Here is a 15,643-nt window from a genome sequence, read left to right as displayed (position 1 = left end):
AATTATATGAAATATTAACAGGTAGATATGGTGATGGAGTGGACCAAAAGAGGGCTCTGTCCATGTTACCACATCCCTTCCATCACTCCTTCTGAGAATTGTACAGAAAGAGCTGAAGGAGGGGACAGAAGAAGACAAGGTTAGGAGGCAGAGCTGCAAGAGTTTACAATTGAACATGTGAACTGAGGTCACTTTCTTGTGGTGACAAGCTCCACAACACAAAGATCGTAAGTCTGTGGGGGCAAACCTGGCTGCTGCTGTGGGAAGGAGATGGTTAGCCGGTGGGGAGAGGTGGTCTCCCAGGCTGAGCCTGGTGTAAGCGCAACAGACAGCTTAAACTGCTGAGCAGAGGTGCTGCTGTGCTTTGAACAATTGCATGGCTTCCTTTTACATATAACAGCAGGAAGCATCAACAGTGTGCCCACCTGGCTGGGTGAGCAATAAGCCATCCCTGGCACAGAAGCACTCTGTGTGGCACCTGGAGTCTCTGACTTACCAGTGCTGGATCCGGTCTCCAGGGCTACAAAGGCTGACCCCAAGATCCTGAGCGGGCACTGCCATGGAGAAGAAGATGAAAGAAGGCCAAATAATCCTCCCTAGTGAAATGACAACACAAAACCACTTGCAACCCATCCCTCTGGAGATCTGACATTTCTCCTGCCAGCCCAGCATCCAGAAACCCTTTTCCTGATCAAACCAAGAGCTGGGACAAACCCTGGAACAGATGGGACAAATCCTAGGAAAAACCCTGAGGTTTCCAGATGGCCCATGTGGCTCGCATGGTTAGCAGAGAGCTCTGTTGCTAGCCCTTTGCATGAGTCTCCTTGTCATGGGACAGCAGCAGGGTGACAGGGCTGTACTTCACAGTGTCACACCCCAGGTTGTCTCCTCCTATCTCTGTGCTCCGTGCCCTGTGCTGAGCAGAATTGCAGAGTGAAGATAATGATCCTCATTTATAACAGTTACGGTCTCAGCCCACTCTGGAATTTACTTCATTAGGACTGTAGGCTGAATTTATTTTCATTTCTCCTACACTAGTGCCTCACTGCAGTGTAACTGAGGCATCTCTTCTTACTGTGCTGAAGCACCGGAGTTGTCTCTTCTCATTTCTTTCACCTTTCTTCAGCTTCCCCTTCCTCCCCTTCCTGCTTCCCCTCCTCGCTCTCCCTCCTTGCAGGCTGTCCACCCTCCATAGCAAGCCAGAAGTCACAGGTCAGCCTACCCAGGGTAAGAGGTGCTGTAGGAAGGACACAGGCAAGAACACCTGGAGCAGATGTCACAGCCCGTTGCCTGTCACTGGGAGAAGCATAGCCCATCGTGGTGCGATGTGGCCGTGCACGTCCCACCCTTGCAGTGTCAAAAGCGGTAGGCCGTATCCAGCCAGGGTTCCTTTTCTGATGAAGGTCTGGGCTGGGACTGCCCTTTGAGAAGATGTCTCATCTTAAGGAGATTGAGTCCTCTCCTTCCCTCTTACAGAATCACAGAAAAGTTGGGGCTGGAAGGACCTCTGGAGGTTGCGTGGTCCAACCCCCTGCTCAGGAAGGGACACCTCGAGCAAGCTGCCCAGGACCATGTCCAGGCAGCTTCTGAAGATCTCCAAGGAGGCTCCACAGCCTCTCTGGGCAGCCTGTGCCAGTGCTGTCACCTGCTTTCTGATGCTTCCTGATGTTTAGGCAGAAGTTATCTTATTCCCATTTGTGCCTTTGAAGCAAGAAAAGGAAGAAAAGGAAATCTTGTAAGAGGCCTGCTGAGGGGCCCTGGCTCCCAGAGCTTTGGCCTCTCTGCAGGGGGGTAAAGGCAGACGTGGGGCTGGTTTTCTTCAGTGACACTGCAGAGCCCCTCTGCACCACTGGCAGCGCAGGGATGAGTGCCCTGGCTGTGGGACCTGTTTTCAGGGGAGGGACACCCTGCACAGCTTAAGGCCGATCCCGGTGTTTTTTCTGACTTCTGCCATGAGGGAGGAATCTCCCCCCCTTCTTTTCATCTAAACCCAGATGCTCCCTCTGCTGGGAAAATAGGCAGAAATAGCCTGAAATTTGCTAACGTAATATTTGACTTCCCACTCCCTGGCGCAGTTGTGTGGCTGCAGCTCGCAGTAAGGTCACAACCACTGTCTGCCTGTGGACATACACTCCAGTGTTTTATAGGCTTTCCTCTGAGTCTGTGCTTTGAAAGAGGTGTAAGACCTCCCTTAATGACAACCTGGCTTCTGCAACACTGGCCGGCCCCTCTGTTTGCCCTTAACATGGGGTTTCTTTCCAAAGCCTTCCCCTAAACTCTGCTGGGGATGTATGGCTTAGTACATCCATTACTTCTTGCTTTTACACCCAATGTAAGACCCTCAGAAAGTTCCTGGAGGAAAAAGATTCCTTTGCTGGGGTTTACCCCAGAGTACAGATTGCCCTTTTCACATAGCATTACATTATAACTGCATTATAACGCTGGAAATACCTTTACTGAAAAAGGGAAATGACAGGGTTTAAGTGTGTGTGTGTGTGCTGGTGTGGTACACAAGTGTGTGTCTGCATGTGTGCTACCGATGGATGTGGACAAAATGCCCGCCAAGCTTTTCATCCGTTTTGGAGGTGGTAGCAACACATTTGCTTCTATAGAGAGGTTTATAGACTTGTTTCCTATCAATGGGCAGCCCTGACTGCATTAATTCTTTCCATTGAAACAAATGAGTCTGTGGCTGGAACTGACTGCATGGCTTTCAAGGGAATTCATTCGGTATCTTTCATGTTAGCGATATCTGTGAAAAACAGGAAACTGTTTTCCCATCTCATTCACATAATAGATAAGATGAGAAATTAGCTGTTGGATGAGCATCCTGGGGGCTGTTCATTTTGTCACAATAAATAAGGCTCTGCTGCTGCCTCGTGTGTGCATGCGCCACGCACATGCACAGACACACATGTGCACACACACATGCCTGTCACACACACTGTCTCAGGACCACCTTCCCCCCCAGAGAGCAGCTCTGCATCATTTCTACAGACCCTCTGGTTTGGACAGGTTTTCCTCCCTTAAACATTTTCTCCCTCGCTTCTTCCCACAGCTGCTGCCTATGCAGTGCCTGGGCTCCCCAGGGCTGGCTGTGTGCACCCCGAGACAAGGAAAGTTTGGGCAGGCACTGGAGGTTTGCCAGCCCCTCAGGGAGGATGTCCCATGGGCTTTCCTGAAGGTGATGCTCTGATTGCTCCAGAGGCTCAGGAGAAACCTCTACTGGGTCCTTGCCTTGCTAGGTTGTCCAAGGCTGCCTGTTGTCTGCGTCTGTCCCAAAAGCATCAAGTGCCTCCCTGCTCCTCAGCTTGCGTATGGCCTGGGTATGACTTGCTGGAACATGGCACGGTGAATAACCCCTCCTGGTCTCCACTCTTCCCACTTCCACGTCCATATGAAGGAAACGAGGGCAGGGACCAGGTGGACATCTGCAGTGAGCTGATAGTCAGCCTCAGCTACCACCTCTTTAGATGGCTCCCACGGCTTGCATTTTCTCCAGGACAATGAGAACTGCAGCCCTCCTGCACCGCTCCCACTGGGTCTGATACCATAATAACATGCAAACGTTGTGCAGCATGGGGTTCCTTTTGAAGTTTTCCACCACCTCACGTTTTACCCATTTTTGGACAGAAAAATGAAGCCCATGCCAGGCAGAATTAATCATGCTCAAGAGTTGCAGCTACTGCTGAGGATGAAACAAAAGTATTCCCAGGGGGATTCTGGAGAAAGAGTGTGTGCTTTTGCCCTCGGAGTTATCTCTCTGCAGACCTGGCTTGGAGGGAAGCTCACAGCCTTGGAGCAAATTTGAAAAAAGGGAAGTGTAGTCAAAGCAGAGGGGTTTTTTGTTTTGTTTAATGTTTAGAAAACTAAAGAAAAGGAAATCAATTATGAGGCCTACCTGAATTTTATTTCCTCACCAAAAACCAAATTACTCAGCAAACTTATCGCTTGCTATTGCAGGCCTTGGTATTAAAGAAAACAATCAGGCCAGCAGGATTAATCTCTGACAGCTGCCTTATCTTTAACTTGCACCTTTGTTATTTTCTGATGAGCTTCTCTTTTTTTGCTGCCACGTTGTACCATACCTCACTGGTTCCTTTCATTTTATCATCAGGCAGGAGCGGAGGACCTTTCAGTTTATTAAAAAACCTTTATTTGTGAAGAACAAAGAGGGGGGAAAAAAGGCAAACAATGAGGTCAGACAATCTCCTTCTTGCCAGGAGTCACTCACCTGTTATTTAGAGTGTTATCAGTTGGAGGAGACTTGCATCATTGAAAATGGGTCCCTGACAGAATGCTCTGCTAATGCGCACACGCGCACACATACGTGCACGCACACAAAAGCCCCTTATGATTGACTCATACCAACCTACAGACAAGGTCCTCTCCTGCCAAGGCTATAATATTTTCACCAGGGGAAGTTCATTTTTGTCCTCGCTCCGGTGCGGCAGCCAGGGTCTGTCAGGCAGGAGCACAGCTTTGACGAGTTCAGATACACAAGGCTACTTGCACTGCAGATAGCATCCTCTGCCCCCGGGAAGGCCTCCTGTCCTAATCGGCTTGGTGCTCTCTTGGCAGCTGGTGACACACACCGTGACTTTGAGATTTGCTCTTAAACAATAGCCTTTCTCTTCTGCTGGGTGCATGTGCCACCACAATTAAGCTTTGCTAATGAGGTTGACTCAGGTAGCATCCGAAATGACTTTGTCAGGTAGGAATATGTCTTTCCTCACCTGCAGTCCTCAGTGTTATGCAGATACTGAACCCCTTGTGCAGGAAATGCCTCTTGCCTGTGCACTGGTGGTGGGTTTTGCTGTGGAAGTCTTCACAGAAGCTTGTAGGGCCAAGATGAGGTCTGGCTGCAAAATTCAGAGCTAGTAGCTCTTGAGAGAACAAGTATTTGCTTCCCTTTCTTCACATATTCAATTGCAAAACCACAGAACTGTCAACCTGAAGTTCCCAAGACACTCTCATTCCTTCTCCTTCCCAACTGCATCCCTTGGGCAGAAATTTGGCTCCCAACTTCTTTGACTAAACCGACCCCACTGAGTTCTGGACTTGCAGGAATTCTGCTCTGTAATGCCAACTCATTTCTGAGTGAATTTGAGTTAGTGTCATTGCATTGGTCCCACAGGTCTGAGAGCTGCTCCTATAAAAACAGTTATGAAAATAGACATCTCTTTTGGGAGTTTAAAGAGCGAAACAGCACTGAAGCCGTCTTTAAGGAGTAATTTGTTTAAGACATTGGGATAATTGGTGATGACTTTATGACATTGGTAATGGAATAAGTGAATAGTAAGTTTGTTGTACTCGTATCTCATTTTGATGTCTGCTTTACAGATATATATCAGTCTGCTTTATGCAGTGTAGTGAGCTTGGGGTCCTTGCTAAATGGATGCATTTCCTATAGGCTTATATCCATGGTGCAGAAAGTCTCTCATGGATGAAGGGACAGATCCATTTTGGGACAGGCAGACATAATGAACCATCAACAGGTAGAAGAAATGGGGACTCAGTTACAGATGTGTCACGATACAGTTTTAACAAGACTCAGAGCCAAACAGGTGGTTTTTAAAGTCTTTTTAAACCTCCTCTGTATGGCTGAAGGCCATCCAAAGAGTATGTGCGTGTTGCAAGAGCTATGAAGATGAAGCCACTGAGAAAGTTTTCGGTATTTAAAAAAAGCTAACAAGAATCACGGGAAAAGCTAACAAATGAAAACAGGGAAGAAAAAATAACAACAACAACAACAACAACAACAACTGAAATGTAGTTAATCATACTAAAATGGAGTTATTCAACCCCAACAAAGATTAAGAATGCCTGGAATGCAAACACACGAACCTACCGGATGCATATCTTTACCTTGCTGCATCCATGTGATCCCACACTTAGTCATGTACATGGTGATAGAAGACATGATGATCTAGCAGTATAAATGCTTTACTGGCAGGAGTTTAAATTGGCCTGCTGTAAATCATGCTGCCAAGTCTGGTGCATGGCATTCTTGTCCTTTGCCTCTCCTCTGAACCAGAGGGGGAAGCAGATGGTATAAAACTGTTTCTTCCAGCTCTATGCCAATGCCCATCCTAGGGAAAAAAAAAAAAAAAGGAAAAAAAAACCTTCTGCTGTCTGTTTGAGGCAGCTTTCAGTCCCCTTCACACCACTGGAGAGAGCAAAAATCCATCAGCAAAGCTTTCCTACAGATAAAGACAGCACAGTTTCAAAGGTCTGCTGTCTCCTGTCCTTTCCCGGTTTGACGCTTTGGGGAACTGGGTGTCTCTCTTTTATTGGGTCTTGGGGTGAGTTCTGTGGTGTGTTTTGCCCACAGCTTTGCCCTATGAGCTCTAGGCAAGAAGTCTTTTTGGCCACACACAGCTACAGAAATTAAAGGTCTACATTTAACATTGCATACCCAAAAGCAACCATGAATTGTGGCTGTCTTATTCAGTAGAAATATGCACATCTCTGGTTAGGAGGGATATAACTCTCCATCAAAGGAGTATGTGTGTTTCCAAACTATGGATATACACAAAGAAATGCTTTTTGTGTGCATTATATATATTTATACATGTGTACATATTTACATACATGTGCTTTTGAGAGAGAATCAGCTGAGACCCTTGGTTATTTTCAACGGTCTACCTCTCTTCTTTCTAGGTGTTTTCATTTCTTCTCCAGAAGGATTATTCAGTTTGACGGCTCAGTTCAAACCCATAATGTACTAACCCAGCTGAAAAGAACCTGAAAAAATGAGTAGAGACAGCCACACAAAGGGATCATGGCAGAGACTAAAATCAGAAGAAAAAGAAAGGTAGGATAATTCTTTGACAAAGGGGTCTTTGGGATCTACTGCTGTTGTGACTTGTATTGTACTCCATGCTTGGTTTTGTTTTTTGTTGTTTGCTTGGTTTTGTTTCTTTTTGGTTGTTTGGTTGGTTGTGTATTTATTTATATATATATATACATTTTTATTTTTTCTGGACAGTGTATATTGGTCAGCAACTCTGTCCTTTCTTCTCTAGACCAACAGCAGTCACATATTGCAGTGAGCTGTCGATAGGAGCTTGAAGGAAATTTCAGTCCCCAGGAATCCGCTAGCAAAGAAACAAGTCAGTGGCATCCTGTAGCATGAGCACATAGAAGTAACCTGGCTAACTCCCTTTAGTTTGACCATGTCTACTTAATTCTTTCCAGTGCAGCTATACCCTACTTGTCTTTCCTTCCCAGGCTCTCCAGTAAACACCATTGGCCTCAAGCAATTGTAATTATTTATTTGATTTCACTTATGCTGTGCACAATCTCAGATTGCATTAGCTACAGTTAAAATAAAAACAAATCAAAACTCATATCCCCTACTGAATTATACTGCCATGACAACAATGGAAGTAGAAGTATCCTCATCAAAACCTCCCTTCTTAGCCCACCCGAATATATTAAACTAAAGCTTAACAAAAAAAGACAAGTTTTGCAATGTGCCCTGAAGGTTCACCACACAAGGAAGTAAATTCAAGAGCTGCGGGCCTTCTGCTGAGAAAAAAGCCCTTCCCAAAAGTTCTTCTCCAGGGACTGTCCATTCAAATGCCTCAGCTCATCTCAGTGGTGGACCTAACGTTCACAAACAGAGGTAATCTCTGGGGGACGGCAGGTTGAAATCACGAGGAGATTTAGAAACTAAGGCCTGAATTGCACCTGGAAATGAACTGAAAATTGGCGCAGCCTGTGTACCATCTGCGCTCTATGGTTTGTGTCTGAAATGTGGATATGTAAGCAGGCAGCTGCATGCTGCAATTAGCTGAAGTTTCTGAGTGGTCCTCAGACGTAGTGCTGAGCGGACCACATGGCAGCGATCCAGTCTGGAGATGAGAAAAGCACAGACAATGGCGACACAGTCCAACAGGACAAGAGGTTGAAATCTCCTCACCAAGCGGACAGGAGAAGGGGAAATAAACACTCATAGCTCCTGCTGCCACTGGAGCATTCAGAAGCATCTGGAAATCCAGGAGGCCTTCTCCAGCCTGGTAAAAAGGGGCAAGGTTTTCCTCCATCCATACAGTAAGCATCACTTTTGCCATCTCCCCAGTTATTTCCTGCCACCATTATCACTTTGATTTCATGTGTAGTCAGCTCTTGTCTTCCAAGCCCTGAGTTTGGATTGAGCCTGAGAAAGCCAAATGTCTGTAAAACCTGAAGTCCCATGAAATAGGAGTCACAGAGCTGAATGTCATGAGCATTTTGATGGCATTGTTTTCCAGCACTGTGATGGTTCCTCTGTATCACAAGCCATCTATGGAAAAAGCAATGAAATAATTCTTTAATAAACCAAAATACATGCCATTTTTTATTCACATGTCAGAAATACTTGACGATAAACTGTGTGGGTGCAGAATAAATGTACTCTGATGCACAAACCTTGTTATGGAAGACTCTCTCTAAGGTTTGCTTCCAAGGCCCTGATCTCCTTGCTGCAGAGAACAAAACCTATTTGTGTCCTGCTAGGGTAATTGCATCTAGGAATCAGAAGTGTTGTGAATTTTAGCCCTAGTTTTAGAAACAGGAAAGTTTGCAGAGACTTTTCTAAGGGATTTTTTTTTGGGGGGGAAGTGTTGGCTAGAAGTGGGAAGCTGAGGTTGGAGCTTTACTGTTGGCCAAGAGTTGTACAGGTATGAGAACCCAAAAACATGGTACCACGCATGCGTAAGGCAAGGTAAGGAACTGATTGAACTACGAGATGACAACTGCAGTATCACAGACCCAAGGGGTCTGATTTAGCCCTGTGCTGCTCTGTTTTCAGGCTGCTGTAACTCTCCTGAAATGACTTCTCTTGGCTGAGGGGTTCTGGAGCAGTGCCTTGTTGTGGAGGTGTGTGTGTGCAGCCTGTGATGTTTCTCCAGGGACAGAGAGCCACAAGTGTAAGTAGCACCAGACAACAGTGGAATCTAATGACAGTCATTCATTAGCCAAAGGGGCTATTCTTTATCAGTAAAACAACAGACATGGGGAAACTCAGAGCGAAAAATTCACATGGGGAAACAGATTCCAATTTTTGGAGAATTAATATGTATCAAGAATGATGATGTAGAAATTCACCTTATTATACCACCCACGTGTGAAAGGTTCTGTTTAAAGTTATATTTGCTCCCTGTGCTAACAGAAAGGGAAGGTCTACTTCTTTCTGTCCAGCAAGCCCTGAATAACCAGCCCAGCATTGGGCCCCCTGCTTGATTTTGTTCCGACACACCCAGCATCCCGAGGACTGGCAGCTCATTTCAAATTGGATGGCTTTGCTTGTTAATGGTGAGTAAGACAGAAGGGCAGCACAGGCTGAGGCTGTTGCTGACAGATAAAATAATGGTCTTTTTACTAGTGAACTGTGTGCAGTTGATTCTGACTCACTGAGAGAAAAGAGCATGGAGAGAGCTCCAGAAGGAAGCTTGCATAGTACCCTCTGTAGTACTATGGGGGAGATGTGCACTTTAGACTTCTGCTCACTTGATGCCAGCTTTAATTTTGTTCCTGACACAAGCTGCCCCTTGGTTCAGATCTGCTGGTTCATTTTGATACCTGGGAGATGCAATGCAGTTGTGTGAGTGAAATCATCTGCACCATAAATCTGGTAATCTTGACTGGAAAATACTGTTTGGAAGCTGCATGACCTTCTGAAATTTTGGGCCATGCTGTCTATCAGATCATCTACATACCCAGATATCCCAGCACATCAAATCACTCTATTGTCACTATCCATGCTTTGTATAGCTTGTTGCATCAACCATGCCATTCTGTCTTGAGGGATTCCCTCTACTTGCTCGTCTTCCTGCACAGCGACAAGCATAAGTTGCATGTCTTCATTTTTGAAGTCACTACTGATTCCCCAGTTAGCCTATCACTGGGTCACTACCATCTCTCGTGTACTCATAAAATATCTGCTTCCACCTCCAGTCGGACACTTTTCTGGTCTCTATTGCTCATTTGTTAAATTTTTGAACAATTGCCTCTGTGTTTTCTTCCCCAATGCCTTGTTAAAGTTACAAACAAGTGTCTCTCTGTTTTCTTTCCTGCTGCCTCTTGTGCTCAAGATGCATCCCCTGCAGCCATACCAAACTTGGCTTATTATCTCTATCCAACCCGCCTTGAAACTATCTTTTATAAGGGTATCTATAAAAGGCTGGACAAGTGTTTGTGGGCATGCTGGAAAGATATCCTGCTTGTCCAGCTCACTGCTATTTTCCTGTTATTTGCTTGTATTTCCTTCCTCTCCACATTTGCCTGGGGTCTTTTGTCTCCCACTTAGCCTCATTTCTTTGGAGTTGGGACTATTTTCTTGCACTGTGCTTTTACAGTGCTCACCACAGTGTGATCCATCGCAGTGTGATGTCTTTAATTTTTATTTATGCTCAGAAAGAGTGGTTAGGCATTGGAACGGGTTGCCCGGGGAGGTAGTAGAGTCACCGTCCCTGGGGGTGTTCAAGGAAAGGTTGGACGTGGTGCTTAGGGACATGGTTTAGTGGGTGACATTGCTGGTAGGGGGATGGTTGGACCAGATGATCTTGGTGGTCTTTTCCAACCTGAATGATTCTATGATTCTATAATTCTATGCTTGCCTCTGAGTAGGTGCCTCTGCTTCGGGTCTGAACCAGCCCCTGGGGGGCTCATGGCTGTGGGGGAGAATTTGGGTGAGTCAAGCCAGGTTAGCAATAGGGAAAGGAGAGGAGAGGAGAGGAGAGGAGAGGAGAGGAGAGGAGAGGAGAGGAGAGGAGAGGAGAGGAGAGGAGAGGAGAGGAGAGGAGAGGAGAGGAGAGGAGAGGAGAGGAGAGGAGAGGAGAGGAGAGGAGAGGAGAGGAGAGGAGAGGAGAGGAGAGGAGAGGAGAGGAGAGGAGAGGAGAGGAGAGGAGAGGAGAGGAGAGGAGAGGAGAGGAGAGGAGAGGAGAGGAGAGGAGAGGAGAGGAGAGGAGAGAAGGAGAAGAAAAAACAAAAGGCATTGTTTGGAGCTATTGGCCAAATAAGTTTTAAAAATATAATTGCATTTTTTCACCTCAATGGAATATGGAAATTCTGTAAAAGTATTTTAAAGATAAGTACTGGTTAAGTAGCCCCTAAATAATCATATTTTTCTTTGAGCTTTATATTTCTCTTAAGTTAAATCCATTAGTAGATTAGGTTTTGCCAGCTCTATTCATGGATATTTGATCCTCGAATCCTTTCAAGAAAAAAAAAAAAAGAAAAAGAAAAAGAAAAATCAATGCGTGGCTTTCCAGCTAATTAGCATACCGCTAACAAACCGCGCAGGGCCGGCAGATTACCGACAGCCCCACTCCGCCTCGGGAGCGCTGGGGGGCGCGGGCGGGGACGCACCGGGTTTTGGGGAGGGCGAGGGCGGCCGCCCCCTCCCCACCACCCTCGCCCCCCCCCTTCCCCGTTCCCCCCCCCCCCCCCCCCCATCGCTTTCTTCTGCAAATCAAAGCCGCCATCTGCTGTGACAAGTGTTCCCATTCACCTTTTCCCTCTTATCTGGCCCCTCGCAGGGATGCGCAGTGCAGGGGGGGCAGCGATCCGGGCCCCACCCCGCAGCTCTCCGCACTCCCCCTCGGGTGTCTGCCCCCTGCCAAACCGCTGCAGTTTGCCGGACGGGTGCTGGGGGGTTAGGGGTGCATGGAGGGGAAGCATCCTTGCTTGTTTTCCCCTTCGCCCTCTTTCCTGCGAACTTGCACAGGGCGCTGATGTTTCTCGTTTGCTGAGAGGGCATCATCTGGGTGACTGAGAGGCTGGAGCTAAAATATGTAACGGGCCCTGATAAATCACAGCCGCAATGGCAATGCAGCAGATCGCAGAAATGCTGGGGGTAAATATTTTTTTTTCTTTTCCACCCAGTCAGCTCATGCTGACACGTCTGTGGCTGCAGAGGTGTCAACAGAAAGAGAATTATTCCCCTGCACGAAAGAAACCTGAGAGGGGAAAAAAATGACGGAGGAAGAGATAAGAAGCTCCTGTGAGTACTTTCTTCCTGCTGTAAGGAAAAAAAAAAATCCCCTTCGTTTTCTTCTTTTGTCTGGATGTGACATTTTATACCATCTCCCTTCTATTCTTCCATACCCAATTTTAAATGCTACGGCTATCTCACACCAGCATTTCCATGGCAGGCTGTTAGCTGTGCCGAGGGTGCCCGTGTGCACAGGCACCAGCGGCTCCGTCCTCAGGGCTTTGCCCTTGCAGTCCCACAGCACTCTCAGGAGGGTACTGAGTGGCTGCTGCCTGTTTCTTGGGAGTTAATGCTGATTTTATGAGTTAATTCCGCAGTGCCAGAAGGCTGCATGTCCTGGTCAGGAACCCTTTCTTTTTCTTTTTTTTTTTTTTTTTTTTGGTAGATAATTCATCAGGTGAGTGGAGCTGATCCTGGTCCTGGTGAATCCCTACAGAGCAGAGCCTTTTAGTTCATATAAATCATTGGAAGGTAAAAGAACTTTACAAGTTCAGTAAATGGGAACAGCAAAATAACTCTAATTAGAGGCAAAGTTACTAGTTACAGGTATCTGATACAGCAATATCACTGGACTGGTTTGCAGGCCCTGTAGATACTGGAAGGTAAATGAAAGTCAGTGGGAAGCCTTCCTTCGCCACTGGTAAACTTGCCTTGAGACTGAATATAGGTTTTGCTGCCTTTCAGTTTTCATAGTTGCTTCATCCCTGGGAATGATGAACTCTGTTGAGGGACTTGTTGGTTTTGTGCATTTTTTCTTGAGAGCTGATATTTAACATTTTCATCAACCATCTAACAATATATGAGCTGATACAAAGACGTCGAGGTTCTCTTCAATGTTCTCTCCTCCTGAAGGCTGTGGGGAACTTCAGAGCAGCCTTATAAATTCAGCCTGGAGAAATGAAGGCTCCAGGGAGACCTTGTAGCAGCCTTCCAGTACTTAAAGGGGGCCTACAGGAAAGCTGGGGAGGGACCCTTTGTCAGGGAGTGCAGTGACAGAACAAGGGGGAATGGTTTTAAAATAAGAGAGGATAGGTTTAGATTAGATATAAAGAAGAAATTCTTCACTCAGAGGGTGGTGAGGCACTGGCACAGATTGCCAGAGAAGCTGTGGATGCCCCATCCCTGGAGGTGTTCAAAGTCAGGCTGGATGGGGCTTTGGGCAACCTGGTCTGGTGGCAGGAGATGTGGGATTTAAAAAAATCAACTCCTCTTGTGTAATTTTGGTAATTTTGGTGTCCTAAGACAGAGAAGGAAGAAGTTGTCCTTGCAGAACTTTTCAGTTCATCTAATTCAAAAAAAAAAAAAAAAAAAAAAAGCACTAAGGACAAAAAATGAAAGGATCTGGAATATGAAAAGACTGAAGTTGGCTATTGAAGTTGTTAGAGATATGGGAAGACAACCTTAGAGAGAGGGGAAAATGAGTGAAATCTAATATAGACCAGAGACTTGAGGTATGTGACCTGGAGAGAGGATGCCCAAAGGGGAAGGGGAGCTGCACTCCACACTGTATTAGAGATGATTTAATCTACCAGTGACATAAACCCTAATGCTCCATGACATAACTCAGAGACCCACTGTCTAGCTTCAGAAGTCATTTTTCAAATGGGTAAGTTATTCTATAACTGCCTACTATAAATTGCTTTTGCAACTATAAATTTGTGACTGCTCATATCAGCCACTTGTGGAGGCCCAATGCTTGCCTCCACTGCTAATCTGCTACGGGAAATAATACATTTTCTGTCCCAGACCCTTACTGGTTGCCAGTGAATAAATCCCTTAAAAGAGTTTTCTAATGTCCTGTCAAGTAAATGTCCTTGAAAATTGTATCAAGAACTTATGGCCACAAACTTGGCACTTTCTCCCAGTGCACCGTGTTGATGTGGCCATAGCTATGAGCCCCACTGGAATGAGATGCGCATCCTGTGTGGGAGTCAAGTACAGGGGACATGGATCTGGATCTACCGAGTGATTTTAAATTAAAGAACTTTTTCCCATAAAATAAAATGTGTCTAGTGCAGTGTCAAAGCGCTGAGCAGTACAGTTTCTGAGCATGAAACATATTGACAAAAATTTCCCATCTTGCTAGATGGAATTATGATAAAGTGCCATGGCTTCATCTCTATTACTGCTGCTCTGGGTTTCGGTTTGTTAGTTTGTTTAGGTTAACATTTGTAACATTACTAAAAAGCAATTCTCCGCTTGTTCCTGATCCAGCTGTTCTTGTTGTGTGTGCTGGAAAATGCAAAACTGGAAGGAAGCAGGGTGGGAATTCAGTGCGCTCTGGCTCGTGTGGCTCAGCCAAAGGGTACGGCACGGGACTGAAATGTCTCCGTGCTGTACTGCAAAGCGTGTGTGTGCCTCGCAGCGTGCTGGGGATGTTGCCAGCAACACAGAGCTTTGGCTTTTGGTTTTCCTGTGTGACAGGCGCAGGCTGCTGTTCAGCTGGGCTTGGTGGGTACCAGCGTGTGGTGGTGGCTTTGCAGGGACAGCCTGCTGATCTGGCACAGCAGCAACGACGGTGTGGTGCAGGAAGGTCTGACCTAGCCCTCTGGCTAGAGCAGGGGTAGCTGCTTGGCTTCGGCAAGAACCGACAGAGGCATTTCTGTGGTCTTTCAGGAAGATTCCCTGCCTTGAACCAACTGACAAAGGTCAGACTGAGCTTTTTGTTCTGATTAATAAAACCTCTGTGGACAACATTCAAGCCGAACCCCTGAGCAGTCTCTATCTCTGTATTTCAGTTTGTTGTGGCATTTACATTATCTTGTAGGTAATGTGCTCATAAAGCATTAATTTAATACTCTGAATTATGAAGCAGTTGCAGTTGAATTAATGTCTTTTTGTAATCAAGTCTTATTTTGATACCCCTTATGTTCAATTTCCTGAAAAAGTTTTCCAACCTAAAATTTGCATATGTGTTTTTTAACAAATCTAGTAGAACTGCTTGACAGAAAGTATGAGGTAGATTAGTGAAGGTATTTCACAGGCTTAGGCATGTAAAATGAACTGCAGTACGTATTTTGCAATAGCTTCCTCCATTTTTAACCCCTGTCTTGAAGTTGTGTTTTGGGAAACACAAGCCTGAAGTTAGATACAGATTGCAGAAGAAGCATCCCATCAACTCTGAATTTTAATCAGTTAGACATGGAGTAGCTCACCTTGTGAATTTAACAATAAGTCAGTTCAAGGCTGGAATTAAGTTTGGCACCCATTTGCAATGATGAAACTGTAAGACCCATCAGCCAAACACCTTATTAGAAAGACAAGTTAAACTCTGCTGGAAACTCCTAAACTGTGGTGGCACTGGAGTCAGCATCCAATACTGAATGTATTTGGGCTCGCTTCTGCTTTCTGGTGTCAGCAAAGCAGACCAGGATCTCCACCTTTCTCTGTTGAACCTCACTCCACTCACTTTTCCCATGTGCAGAAAATGCCTAGTATTTATTCACGAGAATGAACTAAACCTCAGAAAACGTAGGCTAAAATCTTTGTAGACAGGGAATAGACTGCCTGGCCGTACTTTCAGGTAACCCAGATGAGACAGAACATCAGGATCATTTGAGCCTTGGCCATCTTTCAGAGGGCCCAAATAGTACTTTGTAATAAATAGAGCAAATCTATGCTAAGATGTAGCTTGAGATGTCTGTTAAATGATCGTAATGTAAA

The 15,643-nt window shown here is 45.8% G+C and overlaps 1 long non-coding RNA gene across 1 annotated transcript in view; it reads left to right on the top strand.

The window, feature by feature from the left end:
- The first annotated feature begins 14,239 nt into the window (after positions 1-14,239).
- LOC308188651 overlaps positions 14,240-15,643 on the top strand; it is a 30,003-nt gene continuing 28,599 nt past the window's right edge. The window contains exon 1 of the long non-coding RNA XR_013945665.1: positions 14,240-14,628. This is a non-coding gene — a long non-coding RNA (uncharacterized lncRNA). The remainder of the gene's footprint in view (positions 14,629-15,643) is intronic.

This window comes from Anser brachyrhynchus (assembly GCF_964034855.1).
Source record: "Anser brachyrhynchus genome assembly, chromosome: 2".
In the NCBI taxonomy this organism is placed as follows: Eukaryota; Metazoa; Chordata; class Aves; order Anseriformes; family Anatidae; genus Anser; species Anser brachyrhynchus.
The sequence above is the reverse complement of the archived record's forward strand: the minus strand, read 5'-3'. Positions and strand labels throughout refer to the sequence as shown.